We start from the raw sequence: 11,230 nt of genomic DNA on the forward strand, positions 1-11,230 counted from the left end.
CGCCGTAAAGGAAAATAGGAGGCTACGAGGCGGCATATTCAGTATGTTTTTGAACTTACCTCCGTGTTCGGCAAAGAAATGAGCTGACAGATTTATGTCTACAGGTATGCTGACTGGCCGTCCCGAAGAGGAAGTGTCCGGATCTCAAGGCGATCTGCTGCAAGAGCTGTCCCAGGTGCACGAGCGAGCTCAGCAAGCAATGTGGAGCGTTGCTAAGGCTTTGTGGCCATCCGCCTCCCCTCCAGGAAGTATGGAGGAGCTTGTGAAGCTATTCCAAGGAGCTCGGCGGCGCTTTCGATTATGGAAAATATCGGCCTGCCGAGAAGGTGCGCGAGAGGCCTCGGCCATGGTGAAAACACGGTACACCAAGCCTTATTCGAATCATATGGCCCGGGTCGGACCTCGGGGGTCAGATGGACAAGAAATTCCAATTAGCTTGGTATATGACCAAGTAAAGATAGCCGCCAAGTTTTCCCAACAAGATTGTAAGCTAGACAGCCTGTTACACGGCATAGAGGAAGAAGTTTTTCAGTCCAAGTGACTATGTACTTCAATTGACAAATTTCTCCCTAGCCGGATTGTAAAACGATTTTCATGGCAGACCTTTTCGCTTCGACCTCTGGACCCGAAGGTGCGGAGTGTTTCCGAATACCGGATCGGCCATATAGACTGGGGTATGCGTGGAAACCAGGCATACGGGTCATAGTTGCTTGAACAGACAAGTTGTATCCGGCTAGCTATGTCATATTACATGTTAATTGTAAGAAACATCTTCCAGGGAGAATAGTTCTGTTAAGGGTTCCTTTCCCTGGGTGAACATGCGTTAGTATGCATGCCCAAACTGTGATTGAAAAATCGCAGTATACGTAATATCTGGAGGTTCACATTGTAATTAGGGTATAACGTCTTTAGTCCACCGACCAAATATTCCCTTAAGAACGCTAGCTTTCGGCTTCACCCAGCCTGAGGTACACGTCTGGATGACCCGGCTGTAACAATCGCAGAGGTGCTCCCTTTATGCCCGGGAACGTAGGGCATAAGCACAGGAACCAGGCAACCCAGCTTGGCAAAAACTTAAGTCATAACGGTGCATATAATGGCGAAGAAAAGGTACATATGAGGAAAGGACACATATGTGGTGAGCTTGATGCTCGGAAAATAATAATAAGCTTCTGTAAAAGAAGCCCCCAGGTATTATGAGCGTATACATTTAAGGATGTGTACGTCATGCGGTTTGGCCACACAAGAGCTATAGAGCTAGAGAAAAAATTAAAGAGAGAAAAATGGAAACAAAGGGAGAAGAAGACGAACAAAGAGTATGTCTCTAGGCGTAGAATCTTCGGAGTCTGGCAGCATTCCACAGGTTTGGCTCTAAGCGATTGTCCGATGCATCACGCAGGTGGTACGGTCCTCCAGTGAGAACTTCATCTATGATGAAGGGACCCTCCCACTTGGGCTTGAGTTTGTCCTTTTTCTTTTTTGGCAAGCGTAGAATGAGTTCACCAACATTATAAGTCTTGGCCCGCACTTCTCTGCTTTGGTATCTGCGAGCCTTTTGTTGGTAGAATGTAGAATGGGCTTTTGCAACGTCGTGTTCCTCCTCTAGGGCACCTAGACTGTCCTGCCGATCAAGCTCAACCTCTCTCTCTTCATACATGCGCACTCGAGGTGAGTCATGAATGATGTCCCAGGGCAAAACGGCCTCTGCGCCATACACCATGAAGAATGGTGTGTATCCGGTAGTGTGATTGGGCGTGGTCCGCAGCCCCCAGAGTACGGAGTCGAGCTCCTCAACCCAGTGCTTGTCTGATTCTTTCAAAGACCACACTAGTCTAGGCTTAATGCCGCTCATGATAAGACCATTAGCTCCTTCAACTTGACCATTTGTTTGTGGGTGATAGACGGAGTCGTAATCGAATTTAATGCTCAGATTAGCACACCAGGTTTTCACTTCATCAGTCGTTATCAGTGATGATGTTGTGTGGGACACCATAACGGTGCACGACACCGGAAATAAAGTCTATCACTGGTCCGGCTTTAGCCGTTTTAACTGGTTTGGCCTCTATCCACTTGGTGAATTTATCTACCATGACCAGCAGATATTTTTTCTTATGGCTTCCTCATTTAAGGGGTCCAACCATATCCAGCCCCCAGACCACGAAAGGCCAAGTAATGGGGATTGTTTGTAGAGCGTTAGGCGGCATATGGCTTTGGTTGGCGAAAAGCTGGCACCCGACACAACGTTGGACAAGGTCCTGTGCATCTGCTCGGGCCGTCGGCCCAAAGAAACCTGTACGGAAGGCTTTACTTACAAGGGCCCGAGCCGCGGCGTGGTGACCGCCGAGACCAGCGTGGATTTCGGCCAGAAGCTGCCGTCCCTCTTCTTCGGAGATACATCTTTGAAGGACTCCGGTAGCGCTTTTCTTGTAGAGCTCTCCGTCATGGACCTTGTAGGCTTTCGAGCGCCGAACAATGGAGCGAGCCTCATTCTGATCCTCAGGGAGCTCTCGCCTATTAAGGTAGGCCAAGAAGGGTTCGGTACATGGGGCAATTCCTGCCATTATTAGATGGGCCGATGGTGTTATTTCGGTGCCTGAGCCTCCGATGATATCTGTATTGTGTACGGAATCTGGGGGTACAAGCGGATCCAGACTGGTGTTGCTGCTCTCACCCTGCCACACCACGGATGGCATGAAGAGCCTTTCCAGAAAGATGTTAGGCGGGACGGGGTCACGCTTGGCGCCAATGCGAGCAAGGACATCCGCCGCTTGATTACTTTCTAGAGCACGTGATGAAACTCGAGTCCCTCGAACCAAGCTGATATTTTGAGTATAGCGTTACAATAGGCCGCCATCTTCAGATCTTTGGCATCAAAGTCCCCATTTATTTGGGATATTGCGAGATTTGAATCCCCACGCACCTCCAGGCATTGTATGCCCATGGAGGCAGCCATTCGAAAAGCGTGCAATAAGGCCTCGTATTCGGCTGCATTGTTGGAGTCTGTGCATAATATTTGGAGTATGTACTGGACTGTGTCTCTGGTGGGGGATTTTAGGACAACACCCGCTCCTAAGCCGGCCAGCATTTTAGAGCCATCGAAGTGCATGACCCAGTTAGAATATGTACCGTACCTTTAGGGAGTTCGGCCTCTGTCCATTCGGTGATGAAGTCGGCCAATACTTGGGATTTAATGGCTCGGCATGGTTTCTATGTTATGTTGAATGGCAGGAGCTCAATGGCCCACTTGGCAATCCGGCCCGTAGCGTCGCGGTTGTCTATTATGTCACTGAGTGGTACTCCGGAAGCCACCGTGATCGAGCACTCTTGGAAGTAGTGTCGTAGCTTCCGGGATGCCATGAAGATCGCATATGCTATTTTTTGGTAATGAGGGTATCGGGATTTGCATGGTGTGAGGATAGTGGATACGTAGTACACCGGTTTCAGAAACGGGAATTTGTGTCTGCCCTCCTCTCGCTCAACGACGAGCACCGCGCTCACCAGCTGGTGTGTTGCAGAGATGTATAATAACATCGGTTCACCGACGTTCGGTGCCGCCAGTATTGGGTTGCTCGCTAAAAGAGCCTTTATTTCTTCTAGTCCGGCCGTTGCCGCATCCGTCCACTCGAAGTGGTCGGTGCGTCGGAGAAGGTGATAAAGTGGCAATGCTTTTTCTCCTAGTCTGGAGATAAAGCGGCTTAAAGCTGTCACGCATGCGACTAGTTTTTGGACCTGTTTAAGGTCTGTTGGTGTAGCCAATTGTGACAAAGCTCTGATTTTGGCTGGATTTGCCTCAATTCCTCTATTGGAAACATTGAAGCCCAATAGTTTTCCAGCAAGAACGCCGAAAACACACTTTTCCGGATTGAGCTTGATGTCATATGTACGGAGGTTGTCGAATGTGAGACGCAAGTCGTCCATTAATGACTCGACGTGCCTAGTCTTGATGACGATGTCATCCACATATGCTTCAACTGTCTTGCCGATTTGTTTCTCCAGGCATGTTTGAATCATGCGTTGGTAGGTGGCGCCGGCGTTTTTAAGCCCAAAGGGCATAGTGTTGAAGCAGAAAGGCCCGTATGGGGTAATGAATGGCGTTGTGGCTTGATCGGACTCCTTCATTTTGATTTGATGGTATCCGGAGTATGCGTCGAGGAAACACAGTGAGTCGTGTCCTGCAGTAGCATCAATAATCTGATTGATGCGGGGGAGGGGGAAGGGATCCTTGGGGCAGGCCTTGTTGAGGTCTTTGAAATCGACGCACAGGCGCCAGGATTTATTCTTCTTTGGCACCATCACCAGGTTTGCTAGCCAGTCCGGGTGTTTTATTTCTCTGATGAATCTGGCCTCGATTAGCTTGGCTAGCTCCTCCCCCATAGCTTGTCGTTTGGGTTCGGAAAAGCGCCGCAGTGTTTGCTTGACCGGCTTATATCCCTTCAATATATTGAGGCTGTGTTCGGCCAACCTGCATGGGAACCCTGGCATATCAGAAGGGTGCCAGGCGAATATGTCCCAGTTCTCGCGCAGGAACGCTCGTAGTGCAGCGTCGACCGTTGGGTCCAGCTGTGCCCCAATGGAAGTTGTCTTCTTGGGGTCCATTGGGTGGACTTGAAATTTCACTATTTTGTCTGCTGGTTTGAAGGAGGTGGATTTGGGCCGCTTGTCAAGGATTACGTCGTCCCTATCCACCGTGGAGCGTAGTGCGGTTAACTCTTCAGCCGCGAGGGCCTCGGACAGTGCCTCGAGGGCCAGGGATGCGGTTTTGTTTTCGGCGCGGAGGGCTATGTCCGGATCACTAACGACAGTGATTATACCGTTGGGCCCGGGCATCTTGAGCTTCATGTACCCGTAATGAGGTATAGCTTGGAAGCGCATGAATGCATCTCGCCCCAACAGGGCGTGATATCCACAGTTGAAAGGGGCCACCTGGAAGGTTATCTCTTCGGACCGATAGTTCTCCGGCGTGCTGAATACCACGTCGAGTGTGATTTTTCCCGCGCATCGCGCCTCCCGGCTGGGAATGATTCCTTGGAAGGTCGTATTACTTTGCTCGATGCGGCTCCTGTCTATTTCCATTTTATTGAGCGTGTCCTCGTAGATGAGGTTTAGCCCGCTGCCGCCATCCATGAGCACTTTAGTGAGCCGAAAGCCATCCATAATTGGATTGAGGACCAAGGCGGTTGGTGCCTGGACTGACCGGAATTTTGGTTCGTCACTCGCATTGAAAGTTATGGCCGTGTCGTTCCAGGGGTTTATTGCTGCGGCTTGGCAGACTTCGGCGAGGTCGCGGAGTGCCCTCTTGCGCCGATTGTTCGAAGCGAAAGTCTCAAAGACCGTCAATACTCTGGGGTCGTCGTTCTCCGGGGGGCGTTGCTCTGAGGTGTTTTTGGTGAGGATATCCTCGCCGCTCTTGGCCACCTGTTGGAGTATCCAACATGCTCTAAGGCTGTGGGTTGGTACGGTATCCGGTGTTGTGTGTATTTTGCATGGCCTATCGAGCCATCCCTCCAGAACAATTCCGCGTCCCGTAATGGTCTTAGTTTTCTTCACTATGGGGTCGGGTGCCCCGCGAGGGTGCATCCTTTTTGCCCGCCAGATGGGTTGAGCGGAGACCGGTGGTTCCCAGCGAGTTGTCTGAGTTTTCCAGGTGCTTTCCATTGCATAGTACTTCTGTACTATGGTTCCCAAGTCAGCGAAGTGTAATACGCGACGGCGGTTGATGGCGTTGAGGATTCCTTCGTCCGTGCAATTATTGCAGAATACTGAAATCACGTCCTCGTCGCGGCAATCTTTAATCTTGTCTTTGACAAGAAGGAATCTGGCCCAAAATTGATGGACTGTTTCCTGGGACTGCTGTCGTGCGTACATGAGGTCGCATATATCCGGAGGACCGGAATTGCTCGGTGAATATTGCTTGTGGTGGGTGGGTGGCTTTAAATCCGAAGCCTGACCCAATTTGGGGTCCGGAGCTTGAAAAACTTCCGATCTTATTAGTTCGGGCTCCGGGATGTTAAATGATCTTCCAGGCTCAACGCCCGATTCTAGGTTCGGAGGGCCGGGAGTGTTGTCCCGCAGACAGGTATCCAGCTCTTCGAGCTCGGAAATCCGAACATAACTCGTCTTCAACATAGGGGAAGAGTTGTTGTTTTGCTCCTCCACGACCGCTATCTGATGGGTGATCGGCGGAGATTTGATTTCTCTCTGATCGGGTTTAAGCCCAATCTGATCATAGTTTGTAGCGACCCCCATGGCGGCAATGCGATCCAGGAGTTTGTTTAAAGATGACAACTCCGCCGGATCCATCTGCTTGGGGTACTCGGAGTCAATACAGAGATGATTTTCGATGACCTGAGAAGTCATCATTGGCTTGACAGCCGAACGGGCAGTCATGGTAAAGCCGCCCAGCCGGAGGGTTTGGCCTGAGGATAGGGCTCTTCCGGAGGTGATACTGTCCTTGATAACAAGGTGAGCCATCAATCCTGTCTTCGACGTCACAGCGGAACTCTCAATGAAAGCACCAATGTCGGTGTCAAAACCGGCGGATCTCGAGTAGGGGGTCCCGAACTGTGCGTCTAAGGTTGATGGTAACAGGAGACGGGGGACACGATGTTTACCCAGGTTCGGGCCCTCTTGATGGAGGTAATACCCTACTTCCTGCTTGATTGATCTTGATGAATATGAGGATTACAAGAGTTAATCTACCACAAGATCGTAATGGCTAAACCCTAGATGTCTAGTCTGTATGGTTATGATCCTCTCTACGGACTAAACCCTCCGGTTTATATAGACACCGGAGGGGCCTAGGGTTGTATAGAGTTGTTTTACAGAGGAAGGAATCTTCATATCCAAATGCCAAGCTTGCCATCCACGCAAAGGAGAGTCCCATCCGGACACGGGAGGAAGTCTTCTATCTTGTATCTTCATGGCCCATCAGTCCGGCCCACATCACATAGGCCGGACGCCCGAGGACCCCTTAATCTAGGACTCCCTCAACAACCACTAGTGGGAAAGCGGTACTACCACTTCACCACTGTCTGGAGTACTACCACCAGAGGGAATCACCCCTCTGGTGGTGGTTGCACCAGAAGTACTGGCCAGGTCGGTATAACCGCTACTGTAGCCGGTACAACCGCGAGTGAGTAAAAAGCTGCAATTTGTTAGAAATGAGAGCTCTCTCTCTCAAACGGAAGGAAGTATGGGGTGCAATATGAGTGTGTACGTGCTTTGATTCACCCAGTACCTTCCGATGCGGACTCCTTAATAGTATGTATTTCTTACGACCAAAGAAATAAAAGTGTCGGAAAATCTGTCTTCGATTTTCCCGTCCGGAGGGGTTGCCTAACCGTCTTGTGCCACATAAGTAAACCTGTGTAGCTTAGACACACGGTTACTCCGCAAATTGCATTGTCATCAACACCAAAACACTTAAGGCAGGAAATGCCCTTACACATAGTCATACGACTTGGGTTAAGCGTTGATCCGGTTCGAGAATATGTATCACGGTTTAGAAGAAATGACGAGATACCAACAAGCCGACAAGTATCCACCTTAAACTCGAAAACGTATAACATGAGACAAAAGAAATGTTGCATATCGCACATTGTCAGGATTCGTTAGTACGAGTTTGCATGCGCTATGGAGTTGGCACGTTCTACCAGGAACCACTACTAGCAATCGACTTGGGACATGTCCCTGATCTAGGCAGACATCCGTGGTGTATAGTCAGACCAAGGTGGCAATCTTGCTCACGATTGCCGTCAACGATGCACATGGAGCCACGCCGATGGACAACACAAACAACCAACCCCATCACCCATGAAGAACAACAGGGACGACAACTTCTAGGCATCTCTACAATGTCGCAGTAATCATCATCGAGACGGGATTAAAACTCAAGGACTTTTATTCGAGATGACACCACCATCACCTAGAGCGACATCATCGCGAGACAAAAACCTACTGCACAAAAGACGAAAGACAATAATCCCCTCTCCTCGGCCCCGCAATGCTAGAATTTGTGGTGGCTAGGGTTTCTTTTTGGAGGGCTAACTATTAACAAACAAAACTTATCTTTTGACAATGTTAACAACACTCCCGCGGCGGTTTAGCCGCTCTCAGTTTAACACAAATTCATTAATTACAACACATTCATGTAATATGTTACCACATAATCCACGTACAGCACATAACGACTTGAAAGAAAATCTGATACCTTGGCACATAAATTAACTGGGATCAAATTCCAAGCCCCTTCGTTCAATACAAAGACCTCCTACAGTGGGGGTATCATAGCTAGTATCATGCGTGCCAATAATACAATTTTGATGAGATGACATATTAGTTTTTTATCTTACTTCCAGATAGCAAGGTCAAGAATTAAGAACGTCGGCATTAAATTTGAAGTCCGTAAAGAACTGTACAAGTCATATTAAGAGTTCACATTAATTTCCAAAACCCATCGAAATTCCAAAAGACATAACATCTTCTGCTCTAAATAATAACAGTACATAATTAAGCAATAGCTCCTTCGTTTCTAATTTGCAGATCAACATGGAGTTACAACTGGCACGTTAGCGTCGGTCGGCGTCTTCTGAATATGATGATCTATCCGGCCACTACTCCGGCCGGTTAACGAATTATCTATCCACTATTAAGGGCAATCTTGAATAAAGTTCAACTAATCAACACACATTTTATAACAGAGTGATACTCTATATCCTTACAAAAACACATCGAGAACATTACAGAATTAATCAATTGGTAATTGTTTCTGAGGATTCGGCTGCCCAACCTTCCAAGTCATACACAACATGCAGTGGACAGATTAATGTGTGAACCGGTGTGGAAACTGAGAGCTGATTCCAGTTCGTGGCCTTGAGAATCTTTCTAATCGATTAATCATGCATATCACAAGGTCAGATAGAATGGAAGGATATAACTATATAGTAGTATAACTTAACCTAATTAACAATGGCCTGATCCATCAGACTACCCACAATGGGAGTAACATAGGTAGTAACATTACACATATCTAGATAAAATAGATGATGTGGCAAGCAATAAATGAAGAAAGAGAGGCATGTGGTAACATAGCTAGTTACTAGTAGTATGAGTAACATCACACGTATCAAGGCAAGATGAGTCTATAGCTTAATAAATGAAGTGTTGCATGTTACCATACATATGTTACTCTCCACTATAGAGGTAGTAACATATTCTAGTAACATAGGCATGTTACTACCCATTGTGGCTAGTCTGCACGATTAATTCCAAACGCCAAAGTCAACGATCCCAGAGAGCATAACAAATAGCTAGCTAACTTTTGTGAGAGTTCTCTTTGGCCGTTAAGTAACTTCCTCCCATCCAATTAGCTTTCACCTCGTCCTCTATTTAAGCGCACTGGCTTTGCGCAACACCATCATCGTCACCTCACCGTTAGCTCGAACCACAAGTTTTTGTCCTTCTCTCGTGCTCGATCGATCATGGGCAACGTACATTGCCATGGACATGGCTAAGCCCTCGCTGGTTTTCGGCACCGTCCTCGCGGCGTGCCTTGCGCTCGCCGCGGCCGACTGGTCTCCGGCGCACGCCACGTTCTACGGCGGGAACGACGCCTCCAGCACAATGGGTAAGCCACCTAGCTAGCATTTCCCAATCACAGGTTAGCGAACGTACGCTCATGTCATGTGTGGCTGACAATGCGTGCGTGGGTGTGCGCTCGCCCAACTGACAGTCCTCTTCTCTAATCGATCAATCATCAGGTGGCGCATGCGGGTATAACAACCTGCATGACCAGGGGTACGGGGTCGACAACGCAGCACTCAGCACGACGTTGTTCAACAATGGCGCGTCGTGCGGGCAGAGCTACCTCATCATCTGCGACACCAGCAAGACGCGGTGGTGCAAGCCCGGCACCGCCGTCACCGTCTCGGCCACCAACCTCTGCCCGCCCAACTAGGCCCTCCCCAGCGACAACGGCGGCTGGTGCAACACGCCGCGGCGGCACTTTGACATGTCGCAGCCAGCTTGGGAGAAGATCGACATCTACCGCGCCGGCATTGTGCCGGTTCTCTACCAGCGTGTCAAGTGCTGGCGCCAGGGCGGGGTCAGGTTCATCATCGCCGGCTTCAACTACTTCGAGCTCGTGCTCATCACCAACGTCGCCGGCAGCGGATCGGTGGCCATGGCGTCCATCAAGGGCTCCAACACGGGGTGGATCCAGATGTCCAGGAACTGGGGTGCCAACTGGCAGTGCCTCTCCAGGCTTGCCGGCCAGGCGCTGAGCTTCGCCGTGACGACCACCGGCGGGCAGTATTTGCCCTTTGAAAACGTCATGCCGGCTTGGTGGAAGTTCGGCCAGGCGTTCACCACCTACAAGCAGTTCGACTATTGAGACATCACCATACGTCCACCACACACGGTGCACTTCTTCGTGGCCAGATTAATGGGTGCTTTGTGCGTGCTCGCAATTTTGACGAAGCTGCATGGATACCTGACTTCGTGGCCAGGATGGATATCTCCTAGCTAGGCGATGGAGTAATGCTACACGTACAAATGAGTTACAAGGTTTTACAAAGAGGGTTAATTTGAATGGTCAATAGGTGGGGAGGTGGCCCACCCCTCCTGAAAATCAGGGGGGGCAAGTTTGTGATTGGTTAGTAGATGAAAAAAATCCTAGTCAGTGTGTAATTGCGTGTAACTCTTTGTATGTTTAGCATTATTGCTAGGGAGTAATCCTACACGTACAAACGAGTTACAAGGTTTTACAAAGAGGGTTAATTTGATTGGTCAATAGCTGGGGAGGCGGCCCACCCCTCCTGAAAATCAGGGGGCAAGTTTGTGATTGGTTAGTAGATGAAAAAAAATCCTACTCAGCGTGTAACTCTTTGTATGTTTAGCATTATTGCTAGGGAGTAATGCTACATGTACAAACGAGTTATAAGGTTTTACAAAGAGGGTTAATTTGATTGGTCAATAGGTGGGGAGGCGGCCCACCCCTCCTGAAAATCAGGGGGCAAGTTTGTGATTGGTTAGTAGATGAAAAAAATCCTAGTCAGCGTGTAATTGCGTATAACTCTTTGTATGTTTAGCATTATTGCTAGGGAGTAATGTTACACGTACAAACGAGTTACAAGGTTTTACAAAGAGGGTTAATTTGATTGGTCAATAGGTGGGGAGGCGGCCCAGCCCTCCTAAAAATCAGGGGGGCAAGTTTGTGACTGGTTAGTAGATG

The 11,230-nt window shown here is 49.0% G+C and overlaps 1 pseudogene; it reads left to right on the forward strand.

Annotated features, from left to right (window-relative positions):
• Nucleotides 1–9,504: 9,504 nt before the first annotated feature.
• LOC109778772 (expansin-A31-like) lies at nt 9,505–10,390 on the forward strand (annotated as a pseudogene).
• Nucleotides 10,391–11,230: the final 840 nt, after the last annotated feature.

This window comes from Aegilops tauschii, chromosome 1, assembly GCF_002575655.3.
Source record: "Aegilops tauschii subsp. strangulata cultivar AL8/78 chromosome 1, Aet v6.0, whole genome shotgun sequence".
In the NCBI taxonomy this organism is placed as follows: Eukaryota; Viridiplantae; Streptophyta; class Magnoliopsida; order Poales; family Poaceae; genus Aegilops; species Aegilops tauschii.